Here is a 10,979-nt window from a genome sequence, read left to right as displayed (position 1 = left end):
AAACCCAGAGCATGAGTACCAGGAAGGCAAATTACCACTAAGAAAAGCATCCCACTGTGACAGCACCCAGTCTTCTCCTCTGTGCTTAGATCTGAACCAAAGTATCACAGATGGTGAGAAGAACTTCCTGTACTCCAAAAGGAAAAGAGCCACAGGCTTCTCAAAATTTACTAATGACTTGACTGTTGCCAGTCTGTTTTATCCCGCAGATACTCGGGTTTCATTGCTTTGGTGGGCAGTGGGGCAAAGCTTCAAAGCAGATCAGCTGTGTCATGTTGCTAGAACCTCAGATGTGTTCACTTACAAGTGGTAAATGGGCTTAAGGTAAGAATCTTTCCGTGATTAATTAATTGCAAATCAATGTAAAAGTTTTTAAAAATATTGCAGATTTAGGGTGAAAATGGAAAAATGCAGACAATTCATTACTATAGTGTGCATTTTTCTTATAAAGTTCCCCTCCCCGGTATTAAAGCCTCAGAAGGTTGAGAGCCTTGTCCTGTATTTCTTCAGAATGTTTAAAAACGTTAAAGATGTAAATGTTAAAATGTAAATTTAAAAAAAATATGTATGAAGATTAGCTTATCCCTGTGATAATGCTGTTGTCCTGGAGAAGATATTATGTTGTTTTCATTACTTTGTGAGCTGGACCTGTCATTTTGATAAATATTTACTGATCCAGTGTTTTATCGAAATCAGAGAACTTAAGGGGTTTAGTTCCTCATACTCCCAGCAACCTCTCATTTTAATGCATATGAAACATTCATCTTTCGTCGGAAGTGCACAAAATAGTTTGTTAATTTGTGGTAGGAGACTTCTGTTAACCTGGCATGTTTAATTTGGCTCTGTCATATCAATGATGTCAACCATACAGCATTCAATTGGACATGACTACCAAAGCTCTGTTTCATAAGTAGAGCTTGCAAGCAGTGGGAAAAACCAATATGATCTTCTAAAATAAGTTACATTTGCAAGGGAAAGAGGAAAGATGGTAATGTCCTCTTGAGATCCCAACAAAACTTCTCTGCTGTTAGCACAAACAGCACCAGACCTGGTAAGACAGGAAGTGTAAGTATGTCTGGGCACACCCTTAAGGACTGACAACCTGAACTGGAAAGTAGTGGGACTTAGGGCTACACTAACTTCCATGCAAAGGTCCAAGTGTAGCCTAAAAATACCCTGTGAAATGTGTCAGGGAGTGTTAACAGGCCCCATTGGCCTGTAAGGCACTGGAGGTCTGAAACAAGAAAAAACTTGATTAAACTGTAAATAGGGCCAGATCCTCTAAATCAGCAGAGCTCCATCAAATGTATTGACTGACCTGTTGCGGTTAAGCAGGCTGAGGAGAGCTTGTTATTTAGTCTGAGTGTGATGTGCATAACAGGTGAGGGTCAGTGACATGAGAAAACATGTTTGATCTGGATCCTGAAAATAACTACTTGTTTGTTTTCCACAAAGATCTGAGAGAATCCTGCCTTTCCATGCCAAACAGGCCTGCAAATCAGTTTTTAAAGCTCAAGCAGTCCCTGAAAACATCAATTCGGTTGTGTGCTTGGTATATAAAAGTTGCAAATCCTGGCTGCTTTGTTCGGTTAAGAACAGTGTAGTGATGTTTTTTCTGTTTCTCACTGATGGAATTGCAGAAGGAAGGAGCAGTATGCAGGCTTAGCCTCATCCAGAAGCTATGCAAATCTGCAGCTTTTCCTTTGTCTTCAGTGGCCTTTGATCTGGCCATTTGTACTACTTGGCAAATGACATACAAATTAAAAGATTAATGCAAATGAACACACAATTAAAAGTTCAGATTGGCTTTGATGCGTCAATATATGAAGTTGTCATGCAAATTGTGAACCAGATACTCAACTGCATGTCAACATATGAACAATTTGCAAATCAGAAAATATTTGGTGAAAGCATTTGTGACTAGATTTGTATAATTTATACGTTCAATACTTTCAGAGCCTGTCCACAGTGGTCCAAGTAGAAATACAAGTGAAATTATTCAAATAATTACTAGCACTAGATTATCATTTCAGTAACTATAAACGAGACCAGATACTGTTTAGTGCTTTTATTTAGTAATGGAAAAAATGTAGGAGCCCTCCGGTGGTCAAAATACACCTTTTCAGCTAACTCCTATTCCCTTTAATGCTAAGCAATGTAGCTGATAGAAAGCTTTATTCTAGTTAGTATATTATTTGCAAGCTATTTTAAAGGTAGTTTAAAAATTATTAACTCTTCTGTCATCCTGGAACTATGGTTAAGCTAAGTCAATTGTTTTGAAAATTCCCACATCAAGAAAATCAAGCTATCAGCACCAAAACCAAATAAATTAAACAAAGGTTTCCAATGAATTTCCCATATTGTGTGCTACATGTCCTACCCGAGGACAGAGTCTAAAACAAGCAGAACAAGCTCCAGGTTGCATTCTCCTTCAGCATATACATCCCAGTGCAGTGAGGTCCTCATCCATGCCTGGAGACCTTACCTATTGCAAAATGCAAATAACTACTGATAACAGTTCTTTGACAAATATTTGACACTGAAGGGAATGACTATCCCTGGGGCAGAGTGACTGTGAACTGGGACTCTGATGGGTCTCTGGGAATAAGGGCAGTTTCTTGCTAAGTACTCAAGAATATATTTTTACACTTCTCCATTACTGAAGTGTTCTAAGAGCCATAAAGAGAGGAAGGAAGATACTGCAGCAAATTGTGCGTATCATGGTTATATATATAAAAAATATTTCTTACTCATGTTAACAAAACTTTAGCAGCTTGATTTTTTAATTCAGAGCTCCCTCAGTGAGGATTTATGGCAACATCATGTTAGGGTTAGCACTTCTACTCTCACTAACGCACTCCAGTAGTGAACACACATGAGGTAACTATCTGGCACAGACATCACAGCCCAGAATTAGTATAAACGATTGTTTTGCTTAGCAGTTCTGGGAAGGAGGGAAGAGAATAAACTCTTGGTGTCTTTCCTCTCCTGCTTATATGTGGCTGTGGGTGCAGAGCGGATCCCCAAGGTGTGCTAGTGCAGTCTTTTCTGGCCCTCACTGGCACTGCACAGGCACCTGTCACCCCCAGTTTTGAAGTGATTCTCCTTACTTCCTGCCTTGGACCATGGCTGGTCTGTTTGATGACCATCCCTTATTTGGATGTTCCTGGAGCTGACTCCTGAGGTGCACTTGCACCCTTGTCTTCCTCTTGCTGTCAGCAGAGTGTCAAAGATCTTTTTTTTTTACATTAGGGTGGGTATCTCTTCATTACCAGGATATAATTGCAAGATGTAGTGTACTTCTGAAGGTAAATTACTTCTCATTGTGCTTTTGTTTGCAGTCTCCTGGAATAAAATCACCAAGCATACTGAGAGATGCTTTGTCTACTGCTGAAATGCATTGCAGTGGAATTTAGAATGAAAATTTGGAATGAAAATATGTAAATCTTCTTTGGTTAAAGATTGCTACTCATCCTAACAGTTACCAGGTAGGTAGGAAGCAGAAGCAGATAAACTGTAGTATTCAGAGCGCAACGTGATGCCTACTTTTCTTCCTCTGTAGGGAAAGACTTACAAAAATTAAATGAGTTTGTTAGATACAGCAATTCTCAAAATGATAAGATAGCTATTTAAAAGCCTGACTTGAAAAGGCATATTTTCCTTTCACCAAATGTTCTGTCTTCATGTTGAGTAGATCAGCTTCCCAGGGAAGTTCACCTGAGCTATATGAACTGAATGAACTAACTATAGCAGTCAGTTAAAACCAGCTCTACAAGGTTGTGAGACAAAAGGAATTTGATAGTATAGCTAATACAGCAATCTGAAATATCATTATCTTCCCAGTATTACATTCTTGCCTAATAGAGGCAGGAGGTTACCATGGTTTGTCCTAATGAAGTGCTACTCACATTGCTAAACGTGCATTTTGTCTTACTGGTGTCTGGTATTAAAGAGAACAGAAAACCTACATGCTCACACTGTTGCTGTTTTCCCAAGCCAGTCTACAGTCTGGGCTTATGTTGCTGCCAGTGTTGACTCCTCCTCTTCTGGACAAGAGCACAGAGTCTGTCACTTTGTAGGATTGAGCTCTCTGGAGGAACAGAAGATGTCTCCATCTTTTGATGGAGACAATTCCTCAGCCCTCAAGAGGGCAGGCAGGGAGGTGTCACATGCTGTCCTTAGTTATGAAGGCACTTCAGCTCCCTGGGTGAGATTTCCACTCATACTGCTTTCACTCTAGGAGCTAAGAGGGAAAATGGAGATAAAAAGGAAGATGAGATGATGTTTTAAATTCTTACCATTTTTGTAAGTGCTGCTAAAAATTTACAGGCTTCCTTATTGATCTGTATATATTAAGTTACTTTTGCTTCTTTACAATTAAGGTTAGTCTGTATTGTAAAAAAGACTAATCTGCCACCACTGGACACAAATGCGGTGAATGCTGTCTAACCTGGTAGCAGCAGAAAGTCAGCTGTAATCCAGACAGTCTTCAGTGATAAACCATTGAACAACGAAAGAAAAAAAGTCATGACTAGACTTATCAGAAAGAAAATTATGAGCATGTCATTGTTTTGAAACACAACCAACAAATGTATCGACTGTTCTAAAAAAAACCACTTTTTGGGTGATAGCAGTAGTTCTCTACCTCCTGCATTACAGGCCAGCTCAGATCAAGCTCTCAGAAACTCACAGAGAGGAGCACTGAATTGTGCTCAGTTCTCCTGCTGGTGTGCTGGGTAAGCATGCGTAAATCTTTTCACTGTGTTTTGGATCCCTCCAAGTCTCTTTGGTTTTGACCCTAAGCCTTCAGAGCAAAGGACCTCTCTCTGGAATGTGCTCACCACTACCAGGTTCTCAGACCAATTTGCTCTTAATACTTTCAAGTAGATAAATACTGTTGATGCCTCAAGAGTTAGAAGTCCTCGGCTAGCTTTTCCCCACCTGGGAAAGTTGCTGTCACTGCTTCCCTACTGATGTTTACTGATGGTAAGTCCAGAACTGCAGTTCTTCTGGACTTCTGCCACCATTCAGCCAATGCCGAGCTACTCCATCCCTTCTTTCCCCTGATCCCAAAGGACAATAGGGAGATCCAGCTTTCCCCATGTCACCCCTCTGTAGGGTTTGACCCGGCAAACATCCTCAAAGCTTGCCCAACACAACCTTCAGGACTGAACTGAAATGCAGTTCTGCTTGTATTTCCTAAAAAAGCCATCAGCAATAAGGGCAGAGAGAACTGTGTCATGGAGGGAGCAGGACTCTTGGGGTCAGTTTCTGCCTTTGCCTGAGGGGATTCAATCCCACATCCTCCATGACTGGGTCCTCTGTTGCAGCCACTGACCCTTATAACCCACCTACTGTAGCTGTACCTCTGTGTAACACAGAAAACAAAACAGACTGAGCAAAAAAGAGCAAAGGAAGCATGTGACTGTGTGGTCCAACACTGAGGAGGAAAGAGATGTAAGTCTGATTGTTGCTGTCAGTTCTTTTATCGAAAATTGATACAGGTACTTCATACTGAATAAGAGCTGAATTTTTCAATTGCGTGGGAAAAGGCATCAGAACCAGCTTGGCTTTGGGACTGCATTGCTTTTTTCTTTCCAAAATAAAAATATAATGTTTACATGATCCTTTCAGAGTCTGCCTCTGACATGTTTGCAGTATTTTAACTTCAGACAATATACATTGGATGTATTCCTTCAACAAGGGCTGTACTATTCCACATAATATTGAATTATTATACATTCAAAGTAAGTTTCATTGTCTCATAATTAGTAGAAGTATGGCAGTGTCATTTTTCCTCTCTGAGGAAATATTGGAATGTGTAAAATAAGATTTGGATTAAGAATTGGCAAAAAAGGCTAGCAGCTGTGGCCTCACAGGCTAATAATTGCATGTCCTGAATTCACTATTAAGGATGTATATACCAAAAAAAAGCAATATTTGAAGGCTTGGTCTTTCAGTAACCATGCAGGTGTACCCGTAAACAGAGCATGTCTGGGACCAGCCCTGCAAGGTCAGCAGTGAGGGCAGAATCACTAGAGTTGTGAAACTTTGGTCATTAGTTAAAGTGGTGAAGGAACAAGGGAAGCAAGGACAGCCTTGGGGCAGGATGGCTCTATGCAGGACCTGGGCTGTGCTCAGCAGGCACCTGTGAGTGACATCTTCTCCTCAGCACCATCAAGCCTGTCTACTCAAGGTGAGTTTTATGGTTTCTTACAAAGGGGTGGAGCAGTTCCTGCCCCTCAGCTGAAATGAAAGACCCTGAAAACTTTACAAAGATCCACCAGTCAAATCTTTTTGTATCTGTTCAGCTGCTCTTGAACATTTATGCCTTAGTCAAGAAAATATAATCTACGTGCTTTTCCTATTGCTAGTATGTGCTGGAGTGAGTCCAGAGGAGGGCCATGAAGATGACCAGAGGGCTGGAGCAGGTCTCCTATGAACACAGGCTGAGAGAATTTGGGTTGTTCAGCCTGGAGAAGAGAAGTCTCAGGGGAGAACTTTAGCAGCCTTCCAGTACCTGAAGGTGCTACAGGAAAGCTGGGGAGGGACTTCTAACAAGGGCATGGAGTGATAAGACAAAGGGGAATGATTTCAAACTGGAAGAGGATAAATTTAGATGAGATATTGGGAAGGATTTTTTTTACTGTGAGGGATACACTGGCACAGGTTGCCCAGGGAGGCTGTGGATGCCTCCTCCCTGGAAGCGTTCAGGGCTAGGCAGGATGGGGCTTGGAGCAACCTGCTCTAGTGGGAGGTGTCCCTGCCCATGCGGGGGGTTGGAGCTAGGTGAACATTAAGGTCCCTTCCAACCTAAACCATTCTATGATTCTGTGATTCTGTGATCTCCTACTGCACATTAAGCTACTTTGCTGTGCATTTGGATGCAGCAGGGCTGAGTGCTTCTCAGCTTTGCTTCAGTCCGTTGCCAAACCCAGGCTGCAGAGCGAGCTAGACTTGTACTGCTTTGGCAGGCAATACAAGAGAGGAAGTAAAGGAGATGGGCAATCCAGTGCCTGTATCTCATGATTTGCAAAATTTCACTGAAAATAACATTTAATAACCAAATATTAGCACTATAGCTGGAAGTAGTCTTCAGTCTTCACCCTGTTCTGCAGAGCTGCCCAACCCTGCCTGAGCTTTTTTTCATTATACCATTTCTACTGAACTACATTTAAAATCCTCTGATAAAAAGTCCTCAAATTCAGATATAGTTGTGCGGAGTAGGGGGAATAAATTGTATTGACCCTCTTGAAGTGTATTAAAATTAACTGCAGAAAGGAATAAAAATGTTTAATTTTTTTGTATAAATAAATTGATAATCCTTGAATAAGCACTGCTCTGGTATGTTAGACATACAAAGCTGACTTACTAAAGAAAGAACCCTGCATAATACCTGTGATATATATTGGATGATTGCTCTTTCCTTGGAGAGAAGCAGAAGGCTGAGTAGTGGATAAAAGGAAACTGATGTTAAAGAAATAATAATAAAAAAAACCAGTCAGAATCTAGAGGACTTGGGTAAGAACAGACACTCCCTATCCCCGTCACTACCCAATGCCTGTCCTGCCTGGGGCAACATGCTTCATGTGCAGCCAGAGATGCTCTGATGACAGCTCAGATAGGCTCCTGGATGGAGATTGCCTCTGCAGACCCTGGAGATGCACTGAGACCTGCTAGCATTTAAAGTACTCTCTTAAGAAATAGTATAGGCACTATTTTTTGTTAATTGCCCACTGTTTTCCTTGTTTCGCTGAAATTTTAAAATTAATTTTGGCACAAAAAGAACATTTAGCTGTGTAACAGAATAAGTCATTGTCGTAAGGATGAGGACAGAAATAAAAGCATGAGTTTTCTCTATGTAGTATCATGTATTGTTACATGTGAACCTGTTCAAATTACACTTTTCAAACTGAGTGCTTAGCAGGGACTGTCTAGGTAGGAAATGTGATCCTGTTTGTCACAGGGTCTGTCAATGTGTGAATGGAACTGCTAAATTGATTTACAATGTTTTAGCAAAGCTACTCCTGGGCATACGAGTCTTGAGTTACTGAACAATTAGTGAAGACATCAGTGGTATTTTATTTATGAAAGATCTGTTCATGTTCTATAATTAGGCTGATCTAACCACATTAATTTATGAGCTATATAGGCAAAAAATATTTTCAAAAAGTTAATTACACTTGACAGTGACCAAGGAAATCCTGATCAGTAAATGTTTTTGCAGCTAAAACCACTATTGTTACTTATATAGATACTTTCAGTAAGAAGTTTTTATATCCTCCCTACATCTTGCAAAGGACATGGTCAGATAGCACATACAGAGGAGATGATGCTCTTCAGACCAGATGCAGGAGTGGAACACGTGCATGGTTTTAGGTCCAAACAAGCCTAAAGCCTCTCTTAAGATTATTTAAATTAACCCTTTTCCCTCTATTTAGTCATGGAGCAAGGGGGTGCACCTGTACTTCTAGCAAACATGCTGCTTGTGTTATCTCAGTCTTTATTACAGTTAAAGCCTTTCACCTTCTTCCTGATTCTTTGGGAAGTTTTGCCTGACTGAAGACCAAGCCAAAAAACTGTGACCTGAACATGAGCTTTTTTAATGTATACCAGCAGCAGACCAAGATGTAGATTATAGTTTGTTCCCCTCAGATCCCTTGAGAGTTTTCATGTTCAGAAGCAGAGTGCTTTAATTCCTTGTATGTTCACCTGTATAAAGTGAATTGAATATACAGCTTATTTTATAGATGATGGTACCTGCTGTTTTTTATCAATATGGTAATTATTTTTTAGATTTTTCAGTCACCAAATGAGCATACCTATCTGTCCTCAGAGGCTTGCACTGTGAGGAGGTAAATACCCTTGCTCTCAGTCTCAGGTTTTTTAAAGGCAAAAAGATCCTATGTAGATGCCAAGATGCTTAACTCTAATATTTTAATAATCTCTGGCAGCAGGGAAGGAAAACATACAGTGAAAACAGATCAAACTTGGTGAAGAGAGCTAATTGGAAGCGAGGTGACTGAAGTGATGCTGCCCACAGGCTTGTGTTTTGGTTTGAGGGATGTCGTCCTCACATGCTTGATTCAGGTCTAAACCTGAATATATGCTGTAGTTCGTGGTCCATCCATCCAGCTAACCCCCTGCAGCCAGGAAGTCCTGTCCCTATAGCTTTGTTTTGAGGGTTTTCTGGGAGAGAGAGGCTGAAGCAAACCTTTTTGAGCAGCCAGACCTCCAACACCGGGGATGAAGCCACAGTGAGTCACACACAGATTTATACCAAATGATGGCAACTGAATAGCTTCTAAAATCAACTTTTTATCATGTGAGTGGAAGTGGTGGACCTTACTGCAAATTCTGGCAGGTTGTCTCAAAGTGGCTTTCATAGCCCTGTTTGCCTTTGCAGTGGATGGGGAGAGAAGTTCTCATGAACCCATGCAGTCAACATGCACTGCTTTGCTTGGGAGACTTCTAGAGGGCAGCCTGCAGTAAACTTGCACCAAGTCCATCACCTTTGTTAGAGAAACTCTTGCTAACATGTGAAAAACTGGCAGAGAAAGCATGCAGTTGAAAGTTATTTTTTTGGTACACTTCCTTTTTCTTTCTCAGGTATATGAAAAAGAAAACAAAAGAAGAAATAAGACTCTTAGAAGCCTTTTAAATGTTAGAAATGTTTTTAAAAACATAATTTATCGCACTGATCTTCAAACCTTCTAATGCTGATAATGTCAAGTATTTCTTCAGTTATCTTTGGTTGGAATAATATGGGAAAAAAAGGCCATATTAGTAAAATAGGGGGAAGGTGACTTGTGCTGATAAACTTGTTAATGTTTAGATTACAATGAAAACCTCTTGGCCCTTGTTTAGTCTCATTTATTGTAACACTTTCTGACAGGTTTGTGTGAAACTGAATCCACAATGAAGAACTGAGACACTTTTTACTGGGCAATTGTGTATGACTTTGGATGCTACAGGTAAGCTGAGGATTGCTTCCTTAAAGCCTTCTTAACGTTTATATATTGTGTTTTCATTCTCATTAAAGTACACCAGCCTGTATGCCTCATAATAAACACTACTGATTCCCTTGATAAACTGCTGGTTTATCCCCTGGTTTCTAGTCCCTTTTCTTATCTGATCTCTGTTCATGCACGATGTTTTTTTTTTTCCTCTGATCTCTCAGTTTGCCTTTATTACACACCTCAGAGTTTGCTGAATGAAGGCTGGTCTCAAATAACACTTGGTTTTGAAGGTTTGATTGCTTGATTTAGGGACCTGAAAGCTGTTGGCTGGTTTATTATTCAATGATTGTTTTTTTTCCTCCAATATTACATGTGTATGTTCCTTCTCTGGCCTTAAGTATAGTGACATGTTTATACAGTTAGACAGTATAAACACTAAAAGTGGCAAATTTGGTTTAATCTTATAAGAGAATATAAATGGCTTTGTGTATTTGTGTGTATTATCACAGCTTCCAAAGCACTCCAGTGTTTCTAGAAGTTTTCTGTCTCAGAGTTTTATTTTTCTGTCAGTGAAAAGAAACATATGAATAGCTACTGACATATAAGCCTTTTTATCACTACATTATCACTACTCGTGAAAACCCCAAAATAAAGATCTAAAATAAAAAGCAACTGGAAACTTTACTAAGCTGATGGGTATATCAGATACTGCAACAACTTCTCATCCTAGCAGTTTTTTCTGGGCAATTTCCCACAGACATTTTAATCAGTATGGTTTATACATGGCCATAGCAGGTAGGAGTGGTTTGGTGCAGAGGGTAGTGATTTGATAATTTAGGTTGAGATTGGCGCTTCCTACATTAAGTAAATGTGGGGAGCCAATGGCAATATTTGTCAAGAGATATGGACAAATAGGATCCAGGTCAAGTATTGCTGGTGTTGCTTGGAGGATGGGAAGCAATGGTAGGTAAGAGAAAAAAAAAAACAGTGAAGTCTAGTAAAGTCACTTTGAAATAGATG

The 10,979-nt window shown here is 40.1% G+C and overlaps 1 long non-coding RNA gene across 1 annotated transcript; it reads left to right on the top strand.

Moving 5' to 3' along the window:
* The first annotated feature begins 219 nt into the window (after positions 1–219).
* Positions 220–9,948, top strand: LOC127395428 (uncharacterized). Its single transcript, XR_007891799.1, has 3 exons — positions 220–324; positions 3,342–3,488; positions 9,896–9,948. It is a non-coding gene; the product is annotated as an uncharacterized LOC127395428 (long non-coding RNA).
* The last annotated feature ends 1,031 nt before the right edge of the window (positions 9,949–10,979 follow it).

The sequence above is a fragment of the Apus apus genome, chromosome 1, assembly GCF_020740795.1.
Source record: "Apus apus isolate bApuApu2 chromosome 1, bApuApu2.pri.cur, whole genome shotgun sequence".
Taxonomy (NCBI): domain Eukaryota; kingdom Metazoa; phylum Chordata; class Aves; order Apodiformes; family Apodidae; genus Apus; species Apus apus.
This window is presented reverse-complemented; position numbering and strand designations above follow the sequence as displayed.